This window comes from Poecilia mexicana, unplaced genomic scaffold (assembly GCF_051168715.1).
Source record: "Poecilia mexicana isolate PSO_F unplaced genomic scaffold, ASM5116871v1 scaffold_4, whole genome shotgun sequence".
In the NCBI taxonomy this organism is placed as follows: domain Eukaryota; kingdom Metazoa; phylum Chordata; class Actinopteri; order Cyprinodontiformes; family Poeciliidae; genus Poecilia; species Poecilia mexicana.
The window spans coordinates 21,228,534-21,240,654 of NW_028263373.1; the positions used below are offsets into that span (position 1 = coordinate 21,228,534).

Consider the following 12,121-nt stretch of genomic DNA (forward strand, 5'->3'; position numbering starts at 1 on the left):
ACATGACGCAAAATCATGTCAGGAATGGCAAATGAAGCTCCATAGAAAGGACTGCTTCTGGGCGGACATCATTACCGAAGAACTTTTGGTCAACCCAGAAATATTGTAGAACTAGCTAAAAGCAATGTACAGATGTGCTGAAAACTGCATGCAGCAGCAAGTTTGGCAGAACTGTTCACATTCTTGCTTTCCATGAAATTATCTGCAACATGTCACATGTCAAGCATGGTCTCATTAGCTTTTTTTCCCCCAGAAGCTTTTACTGAGGAGCCGTGTTTTTCTCTAACAAATTGACACAGAGGCCCTTCAGAACATGTGTGGAAACAGCTCTGGACAGGAAACGCCTTCCAATTATTGCTCCTGGAAACAATCCTCCAAACCTCAGGAAAGCATTGCATTTAGCCTTCCTGAGAAAGGATTTGTGCTAAGCATGACTTTCTGACAAGATTATGCTACTTTATCATTTTGGGGGGCTTTACAGTGTGAGCCAGTCCTGCAGAGCTCAATAAAGAGTGGGATGTTAGCCTCCACAACTTCATCCTCCTGTCAGTTTGGGAGGCTCTGTGTGGCAGTTCGGCTAGTAAACGTGTTTTGAAACATAGTCTTTATCGGCCCCTAAAACCACAGGTGCAGCACACACGATGGGAATTTTGACTGAGCAATTTCAAACGGCAGACAAAAGCCCGTTGTTAGACAGCATGGAGTGCTTTCTTTGTCCAGTGCCAAGGGGGTTACGGTGGCAGCTGTTATGAGCTGCAATCTGCATCATTTGTCATTCTCAACAGAGCAAGAGTCAGAGCCAGAAAAAACAGAAAAGCTCCTTCTCCACTGTAGTCTTCACTCTCATTGTGAATAAAATGTTTGCAGAGCTTACTTATTACTGAGGAGTGGCTGTGTGCAAAACCAACAGCAAAACATCCGAACAGTGTTTAAATGGATCAAATGTACCAAATTATTTTTGCACCATCCAATTTGTTGTCTTTTATTTCCTATTGGTGTGTCTTTTGTCCTCACAAAGCAGCATCTGATGCAGAAAAATATGTGATGTGATCAAAGCAGCTCAGAGTTTCCACATCAACAATGAATGCCACTGCAATAAAACTTGTGATAAATCTACAATATTCCAGACACTGCATGAGTTTCATGGTACAGATTTTACACATTTGGATTTCATATTTCAGCAGAGTTTTTTTTCCAAGACTTGAAAAATGTGATTCCAGTAAACCCCAGTAGTTGTAGGTGTTCAAATTCATAAAGAAATTCACAAATCACATACACTATGTATTATAATCTGATTTTATTTATTTATATAAGCAATATTCCTTCAACTAGAGCATTTAAGTTATTATTTACCAAAGCAAACTTTCTTTTGGACAAAATTAAAAAAAAGGTGATTCAATGTAGAAAATATTAAAGTAAAGCTGCTGTCACAATGTAATGTGTGGAGGAGATAAGAAAGGAGGTAAACTTATGAAAGCCAAAGTAAAATCCAAGCAAGACTCAAAAGAAAAAAAAATCAACAGCAGAAAGGGAAACTCAGGAAATAACTAGAATAATCAAACTGAAGGCGACCTCTCTAAATGGAAACAACTTAACCACATAACAGAAGGAAATAATGAAAGTTGCACAGAACTACAAAGTATTATCTGTAGGAGGAAAATAATGACAAATACATCAATGTGTTGGTGCCATAGAAGCTTAAAACAGATGAGAAATGTGCAAAACTGTATTAATAGTACAAGAGCGAAGGCCTTTTGAGGGAACAACCTTAGAAACTATGTTGTCTGTCAAACTTGGGCTCATTTTCTCTGCGTTGCCAGCAGATACAAAGGACCTGCAGCCCGGTCTGCTGATAATGCTGCTCTTCCTTTCTTTATCCATCACAAAGTCTTTTAGCTCCGCCATTCAGCAGGCAGATACCTGATTTAGCAGAGTGGAAACTCTGAAAAGGACAGAAAATGTCACGCGCAGAATACAGAAGAGAATAAATTATTAGCATTTATTTGATGAAATGAATAAATTAATCAGGGATGAAAAGAAATCAGCGAATGCCATGAAATATAAAAACTCTAGAAGTATGGCTTTGAGGCAAATCAAAAGTACTGTCAAGAAAATTATCTTAAAAAGAGCATTCGAACGTCTGAATTTTTTTACAGCCAGCTTGCACAGTCGTGCTGTATGCATTATGTCAAAGAATATTTCACCATGGACATTACAGAGGCTTTGATCATGAGAATAAAACAGCAGACTCTGGATTCATGAAGCCGCCAGGACCCGCGGTGCAGGCTGAACAAAACAGGCCGCTGTCGCATAAAGACCGGGATGTAAGATTCCAGTTTGGACGGAGAACTGGGAGACAATGACCAAATGTCTGACGCAGTCAGGAAAAAAAAAAAAACTACCTGCAGATCTGAGATCATAACTTACAAAACAACGGGGACTGGAGAAATGGTGTAGTGCTTCTCAATCTCCCTGAGAAAATTTACTCTTTGGTGTTGGAGAGGAGGCTGAGATTGACGTTCATCATTTCTGTGCAACAATGGACCACATATCCAGCTTCACAGAATCGCTGAGGAGGCATCACACACCTGTATTACCCTGTACAGGTGTGTCCTGTGGGAATGGAGAAGGAGTGGCTTTTATTTAGACATTTATTTTAAATCCAATAACCCTGCTGTTTATTCTGAAAGCCAAATGAAACATTGAACTGCTGCCTGTCTGTTTATTTTCCAGTAATTATTCAATGTTGTCCTACATCACATGTGTCAAAACTCAAGGCCGGGGGGCCAAATCTGGTCCGCCGTGGCTTTTTATGTGGCCCTCTAGACTCCAAATTGTATCAATAAGTCTCTCAAGTTTTTCACAAATGCAGAAAATCCACACAAAATCAACACGTCCCCACATTTTTTTCTGATTTTTAATGCAAATTTTTCTCAAAATTGACCAAAAACATTTGGACTAAGTGACTGCTGCATCAGCCTTACTTGATGTCAAGTTATAGTCCGTGATCGATACGGACTATAACTTAAGAAAAAGTCACATTAGCACAAATATTGTCAAAATTTCTTCCAAATATTGCAATAAAATTAGCATCACAGAATCTGTGATTTTGATTACAAAAAACACAATCAAGAACACCTGAAACCCCAATAAAACTTTCTGATGTTTATTAAACTTTGCCCTCTGGTGTTGCGTAGCATTAGGTTTGGTTTGGCTATAAATAACTACAAATAACTGCCAAGAGCAATTATAATAAAAATTAGGCCTTTAGATCAGCATTACCTGATCATCTGGAAATAACAACATGTAGCTAAAATAAAGAAAAAGAGTGAAAAATGAAGATATTGTTTTATAAGATACTGTCAGGCATCAGGTAGAAAGAAATGAGTATAAAAGCTCAACGGATTCTAATAGTGTGTTGCTTAAAAATGGCTTAGGTCCAAAGTCCAGCCCAGGGGCCATTTATGGCCCTTAGATTGATTTTCTGTGGCCCTCAACTCCAGTTTAAAAATATTTATTTTCTGAATGTTTTATTTTTAAATCAGCGTACAGAAAACTAGATGTAATTTTCTTGCAATGGAAAAATAATTTGTCTTTTTACAACCAAACTAATGTGAATAAATGGAGATTTATCCTGAGAAAAACAGAGATTTATCCAGATTGCTGCACCCAAATCAGCTTTTATGCAATTTATTAATCTCTGCTAAATATAGCAATTTGTTTTCTGTTATTACAACTGAATACATTTGTTCAATCAAAACCAGACATCTTTATTTTTATACAGAAAATGTGAAAAATATTTTTTAAGATTAACATCCCTTTCCAACAAAAAAAAGAATAAAAAATTTCATGATTTGATGATTTTTCTTGGTCCTCAAATACTTTTGACTCTGATTTTGTCCCACATGACAAAAAGTTTGGACAACCAGTGCTCAGGGGGTTCTAACATTTTTTTTGCTGAGATATAACAAAGCAGGGTTACTTTGTGCTGCACTTGAGGCACAGCATTTTTCATTAAAATGCTCAAAACAGAATGTGGCACAATTTATGAACCCAGCCGTTAAATAAGACATTAATCCAGTGTGATGCGATTTACCTAGGCCAGCCTCTGCTCACCATTTACATTTTTGGAAACAAGACTCTGATGACTCACATCAAAAGGTTTCCTTGTTGACTGTTCTGGTGACATTAAAAATAGATGCGCCTCACCTTTAATGAAGCACGAGCCTCAGGGCTTCTGTTCAGAGCATGACTTCAAAGTTTGCTGACCTTGTTATAAAGGAGAACATCCAAAACTCCTTCTGTCCTCCAGGACCTTTCATCCGTTCAGATTTCATTACCTAGACACACAGAAAAAATCCACACATCAAAGGTGAAATATTGCTAGTTAATGATCAATCATCAGAAAACAAGCTCTAGATGCAAGTATTGTGATTTATCCACGCTGGAGTTTGATAACGCCACAGCCTACCTGAGTATTGTTGCTGACCATGTCCATCCCTTTATGCACCCATCTCCTGATGGCTACTTCCAGCACCATGTTGTAAGCGTGAATCATCTCAGACTGGTTTCTTGAACAATGAGTTCATTGATCGGTCACCAGATCTCAGTCCAATAGAAAACATTTGGGATGTGGTGGAACGGGATTCGCATCACGGATGTTCAGCCAACAAATCTGCAGCAACTGCGTGATGCTATCATGTCAGTATGGACCAAACTCTCTGAGGAACATTTGTTGAATCTATGCCACAAAGGATTAAGGCAGTTCTGAAAGCAAAAGGGGATCCAACTCAGTAATCACAAGGTGTACCTAATAAAGTGACCAGTAAGTGTACAACAAAGGTCTTCATAACTGCATTTAAATTTTAAGCAGTCAGTACTTTCTACAACAAAGTGAAGTGAAGTCAGGTGTTAGGACACGGGTTGCAAATAAAATAAAACATTCCAGATATCTGTGTCCAGTGGGGCAAACGACTTTCCACAAGTTACTCATAAATGAATAAACAAGCAGGTTGCTGAAATCTCGTGCACATGTTCATGTTCTGCGTTCGTTTCTTTAGTACCAAGCCACCTGGAAAAGTTCACTGCTTTATGTCGTGCCCTTTAAAAGCCCACATTCAACCAGAAATGGTCCATGCAAACGACCTCATGAATGCTGATGTACAGTAATGGGACGGCTGACTGGAGGCTTCTGACAGCTGAGAGATAGAAAAGTGAAGACGGCAAGATGAATGTTGGGCACAGAAAATGAATGTCAGGCAGGCAGATAGTGTGGTGTGGAGGAGCCAGACTTTCACATCCATACTGTGGCAGCAACTGTTCATCATGCGGTGAAGTTGAAAGGGCCATCACATTTTAATTATAACATGATGAGTGGTTGTTTTACAACTTACACAAAATTATTGTTACAGTAAAATCTCCACACCAAGATCAGCTAATTTAAATAATTTCAACTAAATTGGCCATCACTCAGAGGTATGACGGTGCTTTCAGCCTTGTGAGAGCACTAAAATGGTGTCTTGACTAATTTCCCACCATCAATGTTATTATGTAATTCTAGCTTGTGCAGCAATCTCATTAGTTTTAAATCCTTTTTGCATGAAATGATCTACAAATGTAAAAAAAAAAAAAAGTATTTAGTCCAGCAATATTGCAGATATCAAAGTTCATTTCCAGCTATTGGGATTTGTAAAGTTGCATAATAATTGTTATGGTGGGTCTGGGATATCAAACTGTTTAAAAATAATTTTATGTGGGATGTGAACAGAAAATAATAATATTTAGCCATTTAAAAAAAAACACACTGGTGAATTCACAATAGTAAAATTTAACCAGAAACTGAGGTTGGTTATTATAAAAGTAGAACAGGAAGCAGACCTTTTGTGAAGCCGGCTCTGAATTTGAAGTAAACATGAATGACTGCACTAAAAATGCTTTTCAACAGCTCTGATGCAATATGCTACTCTTAAATGTTGTGTTTACATCAGCTGAAATCATCAGGTGACAGCTGATGATTCTCAACAACATCCGTTTATTGTAGTAAATTTAATTACTAGAATAAATTAGCCTTTTAATAGCATTGTAATTAACCAAATATGGAACAGAAGTGTAGAACAGAAATATCCTTTATTGTAGTGGGGAAATTCAAGCGTCACTGCAGCAAATTGGTAAATGGGAACATAGATAATCACAGAAAAGTCTCCTCTGCTCTGACCGTTCCTGTAAAAAGCATCAGCTGTTGCTCCAGCCTAGTTTATTATTCAGGTGAACAATAAACAAAACAGTGTTTGAACCTTGTCGATTTTTATATCAGTTTGAATAATAAAACAAACTTGTTTTATAACGAGGATCGAACTGGAGCACATGTAATTGATTTCAAATCTATGCATGTGATTGATCCTTTTTGTCTGTAGATCTATAGATTGTGTTTGTTTATATTGTAGATTCCATTGAGACATTTGCTGTGAGTCAGTGCTACAAATAATTGAGGCACCGTCTGAATTAACAATAGGGATCGTTGTATTTTGACATTTTCACTGCTTTTTGTCCTTCATAAATAAAATACATGACAAATACTTCTTGTATTGATAAGGTTAGTTTATGTGTTTTACATTTAAATTTGATCTGAAACATTTTAGTTTGCCAAAAAGCTAAATCTGTAAGGGGAAAATACTTTTTATTTGCATTTGCATTCTTTGTGTACTTTCTCTTATGTACCCTTCATCAATGAGATCAATGACTAATATTAATATTTTGATACTGCAACAATCTATAGACAAGCACTCAAAGTTTGGCATAATAAGCCAGTATGTTTACACTGCTGTTTAATACTTGAAAAACATAAATATATATCTTAGCTGGGAAAACAAGATTAAATATGTAAATGTTTGCTTTATGTATGAGGTTGTTTAGAGTTCAACTTCTCCTTCAGTCAGTTTGCATCAGCACAAGTTTATGATTATCATGAGGCAAGAGAAAACTTATTTCTCTGCATCTTTTCTAAATCTGTACTGGATATATCTCTGTTCTGGCTGGACTCAGATTGTTTTCATCTCATTTAGCCTCACATATAGCATTAAACCAAAGGACGTCTTACATTGTTGTCATTTTGAAGTGTTTGGGTTTCACGGTCCTTAGCTGAAAAGAAAAAAAAAAATTCTTCTAAAACTGGCATCAAGTCAAAAAAAGAAGAGGGGAGGCTGGGAGGTGCACACAAGTTGAGCAGCACTAAATGCACCCACCTCAGCTTCTGGCTGTTTTCACCTTGGATAGCAGCAACAAACCCCCGCAGCCCTGCCTGTTCAGAATTCATCTCACTTCTTTCAGGGATGAGGAATTGTTCAGCTGTGGACCCAATGGGTCAGTGTTTCACTCAAGGGTCTTTTCATGGTTGTAACCTGAGCATAGGTTCTGCAGAAAGGGGATCAGGTGAAGAGACATTATAGAAGTGACTGCAGTGTTGGCTACAGATAATCTTTGACTGCTATGCTGCAGCATAGAAAATATCACAGCAGTTTTAGTGATTTCCTTCTGTTTTTAGGAAACAGACGAAGCGTAAACATGAATACACCCACTTACCACGGCTCATGATGAGTGGGTTTAATATAACCTCAACGTTCAACACAGATTTATCTGCATTAGGATTTTGCATTCAAATAATGCAACGACCTGAGGTGCAGGATCACACTCTTATTGATTGCATTGACTCAAGAGTTTTAAATGAAAAACTAAACTTGACCTCAACCAACCCTGCATGACAGAGCAAGTTAGGCACAAAGTAACCTTTGTTATCGAGGGTCAGGACAATCCTTTCTATAAAACCTTCCTCTCATGCTTGATTCAGTTTTTTTCTGTACACTTTATTACCTTGAGAGGCTGTAAATTCAGGGCCTGTGCAAATTCCTCATCCACGCCACACACAGACTACATGACAGATTGTAACACTACAGATTCCCCTTAACAAAATGTGCACAGAACCATTTATTTTTCTAGTTTTTAAAGCTTACTGCAATCCTCTCCATCCAGAGGGTTCCCAATTTGAGCTGCAATGCCTTTAACATATTTTTTACAGCCAGCCCATGTCATGCAATGAACAGTCAATAAACTCTGACGCACATGCTAAATTTAAGCTTCCTGTGGTTCGGTACGTCTTAAAAGGATCGTCATACTTAAAATGTAAAATTCAGCGTTTAGACATCTCTTGTTCTCATGCACCTGCATAATGTGGGGTGTCCCTACAGGCCAGTTTTGGGTCATCACAGCACACGTTTTCTGCAGTTATGGTACTAATCATGCACTGTCCCAGTCCAAAAGATGTGCCGGATATTATATTGTTTCTCGCTTCACTGAAACTGTGTCCACTGAAGTTCCTGTTGCCGAGTGATTCCAAACAAGAATTAAATTTACAGCCCAAAGCTAGAGTACTAGTAGCACTGATTTAGTCTCATCTGATCCAACAGTATCATTGAACTGTACTAGAAAAGCAACACAAAACTGATAAACGTTTTAATTAGTGTTCCTTTTTCCAAAGGTGAGTTCTTCTCACTGCACCAGCACTGCCCTTGACCATCAGTCATACAACTGAAGCTGTCCAAGCTGTTCACTGAATGTGTTTGACAAGAAACAGGTAAGCAGGGAGGAACGTGGCATTACTGTTTTATGAAATTTTAAATCAGGGTCGAAGGAGATCGGCGGCAATAACGAAACCAAACGCTGTTTCTGCTAGAATTAAATGTGCTCGATTTATTTCCCCACAGAATACAGCGAAATAACATGCATCAAACACTGTTACTGCTAGAACAAATATGCTCGATTTATTCCCCACAGAATACAGTACAAAACACTCTGACTAAACACGTGATGCTCGATTCATTCAAGTTACCAGCGCTTACCTCGTGAAACGTGGCCGGAGAGCCTTCGGCCTAGAGATAGAGCGGTAGCATCAACGTAGCTGGGCATTCGAACGCGATCCACAGCAGACTCTGACCAAAACCGTGGGCTTTTTCGTATTTTATCTCTTAAACAAAAGAATGTTCACGTGCAAAGGGGGAGTGGCCATCTCCATCCTTGCAGGCGAGCCATCCAATCAGAGGTAGCCGCTCTCCGACCATGAGCCAATCATGGGCTGAGAGCGTGAACCAGCAGACCAATCAGAGCCCAACCCAAGTCAACCAGAGCCAAGCACGCCCTGTTCACGTGCTCTGCACGAACATGCAGCATGTTCAATTTGCATAATACATTGAGCAGAATAAGTTTTATCAGACAAAGAAAGATCAAATTATAAAGAACAATACCCTGAGCAGTTTTATCAAAGAATGAATAATAAAATAATAAATGAATGATTATCAAAGAACATAAAAGATAATAAAAAGATAATAAAAAGATAAAAATACAAAATACCAGATCAACTGTAATAATAAAACTCCAGTCACTCTGGAACGATTTCTGGCATCTCATCAAAAGGCATTGGAAGCATATCAGAGAGGCAGAAGAGAAAAGTTTAGCAGTTTTACAAAATGCTCATCCCACCAGCTTGGCAATATTTCAGATAATTAAATAAAAACAAAAAAAATGAATCAATAATTATTGATAATGGCTGAGAAGAAACGATTATATCGTGATACAATGCCTCGCTACCAGGAAGTGGTCAATGCTTAAACCTGCTTCACTGCTACCAACATTTGGACTTGCTAGTAATTCAACAAAAGCTCTAACTTTGGGTTTAAACATGTCAGAGGAGCCCTGTTAAGTTTTGAGATGCAACAGGAGAAACTGTCTCGACTCTGTCCCTCAGCCTGACAGTAATACTTGATTAGAGGCTCTGCTGATCTTATGTTTTTTTTCTTTTTAAGGAGAAAACAGGCTCTGCGTTAGCCGTCAGAAATCCATTGACTGGCCTACAACCATTTTCTCAGACAGACAGCAAAACGCAGCTGCACACAATGTGCCTCCTCAGCCTGGCTGTGTGTACATGTTCCTGTTGCTGTCACAGACATGGGAAAAAAATGAGAAAATGTCTCGCTGGTCCCCACTTGTTTGTTGCGAGGTTTAAGCAGGATTTATACCTCTGAAGTGAGGCAGATCTGCTTTGGATGCCTTCAACAAAGACAGGGTTTAAAGCAGAGAAGCACTGCTCACAAAAATAATTTAAATGCTTCTTCTGACACTTTCATGTGCTTGCTATGTCCTGTTAAGCACACATTCTCCTTGGGATGCATCAGCACCTTCTTGCTGAATAATAAAAGGTCCTACAGTTGCTTTAAACAAGAATGTTATCACAGTATAATATATAAATTATGGTCCTAATTCAAACATGCTATTTTATACTTATGCAAATGATATTTTTCTAAATGTTAGCGCCTAGTGTTGTCTGTCCTACTTCCTACAGTCATTGAGCCAGGCTGCAACAACAGATTAATCATCAGGGAAAAAGACTGATAAGAGCTAATCACTTACCCACAATTACAAATTTAAGAAATAACCGTTAGCCCACTGATTAAAATCTAAAATTATCAAGGGTTTGTTAGTGTGTTAGCAAACAGTTTGGGATTTTGTGGCCTATTTCTAAGACATCTGGCCTACTTTAATCTAAAAGGGCAGGTAAAACTGAGACAGAACTGAAACCAGTTTTGAACGTCGGCTTTCAGCACCAGGACTCCGATACAGAAGAAAAACAGAACCTTACTGGGTCAGACGTGTGCCGTCTACCTTTCCCTGAGCCTCCTCAGTTGTCTAATCGCTGGATGTGATGGAGATATAGTTTAGTGACTTTTACTCAAAAACTGCTTTTAATAAAATTAAACAAAATTTTATCCAAAAACCGTCCCAAATCCAGTTTGTAGTATGTATGTTTCCCTTTTTAATAAGAGAAATGTGGAAAATCCTTTTTATTATTTTTGGGTATACAAAATATCTCACTATTTTATGTATTTTAATTATTTCATGCTTAGTTCATTGTTCAGCAGGTGAAAAAGGTCACAATGTAATCTTCTTTGTGATTTTAGAAATTCAATATTTTTTGGTCTATAAATAATTCTGTCGTGATGCGTTTGGACAGCCCTGGTTTACCGCTTTCAACTTTGACTGTTTCCGGAAGTAGAGCAGCAACAACAGGTGTGTATATTAGAGGAAAAAGAGAAAAAAAGTAGCAAACAAAACAAGCATCTGAAGGAAAACACAGAGAGGTGGTACGTACCTTATTCTGTGTCGGTTCAGGGTTGTTTGAAAAGTTCACCAGCCCTTCAGTCCACCAGACGCTTAGTTCAAAAGTTTCATCTTCTACATGTAGTTTTTTTCTTCTTTTCCCAAAAACGCAGCAAACGGGACTTCCCCTGTGGCTAGCAGACGCGCAAACTCCCCGGGGCAGCAATCCAACAGCCCAGACTGCTTTTCTCCAAAAACAAAACAATAACAATTAAAAATTTAAATAAAAAAAATTCAGCTCGGGCAAAAACCGGACACTCCCCTCCGGGTTGATCCGTCCCAAGGTGAAGCTTATTTTTCTGTCAGCCTTCCCGCACCGTAATTTGTTTCGTTTTTCTTCCTAGCTGCTCTGTTGCAGCAGCTCCCGTCATGCATCACGCTCATTAACCTCAGGTGTGACACCAGCCCAATCTAAAAGCTCGGCCTCGCTCTCTTGTTTATTTTATTTATTCCAGACATAACATTTATCAAACACACTTGAACCGGGCAGAAATAGCCTCCACAGTTCAGTTCATTACTGAGATGATGAATATCTTTTTCTTTTGTCTTATATATGACATGAGAACTGCTGTCATTTGGTCACCCATGTTTCTCCCCAGTTGTTGATCTTCAAGGCTATTTAAAGTTTCACTGCATTTTAACAAAAATGCAGATTTTGAGCACATCTGAGCAGATTTTTTGTGGTCAAAATGTTAGAATGAATAAACAATCTGTTATTTTATTATTATTATTATTATTATTATTATTATTGTTGTTGTTGTCTCTGAGTTTTACAGGCATACCTTTCCATCATGCTCTACTGTATTGTAGATCGTATTTTTCCTGCTTTAACATAATTTAGAGCCCACTTTGGTCATTTTAGTAAAATTCTTAGTTTCTGTAATTTGAGTATGTTGAATTTTTTTTGTATTTACTACTC

At 38.1% G+C, this 12,121-nt stretch overlaps 1 long non-coding RNA gene across 3 annotated transcripts; it reads right to left on the bottom strand.

The window, feature by feature from the left end:
- Nucleotides 1-1,280: 1,280 nt before the first annotated feature.
- Nucleotides 1,281-11,663, bottom strand: LOC106920116 (uncharacterized). 3 transcript variants are annotated; one of them, XR_015762696.1, is made up of 3 exons: nt 11,195-11,663; nt 4,210-4,340; nt 1,281-2,613 (listed from the first exon to the last, which is right to left on the bottom strand). It is a non-coding gene; the product is annotated as an uncharacterized LOC106920116 (long non-coding RNA). The 3 variants fall into 3 exon arrangements; XR_001418764.2 differs by lacking the exon at nt 11,195-11,663 and adding an exon at nt 4,472-5,074 and having other exon boundaries at nt 4,270-4,340; XR_015762695.1 differs by lacking the exon at nt 11,195-11,663 and adding an exon at nt 4,472-5,074.
- Between the last annotated feature and the right edge of the window lie 458 nt (nt 11,664-12,121).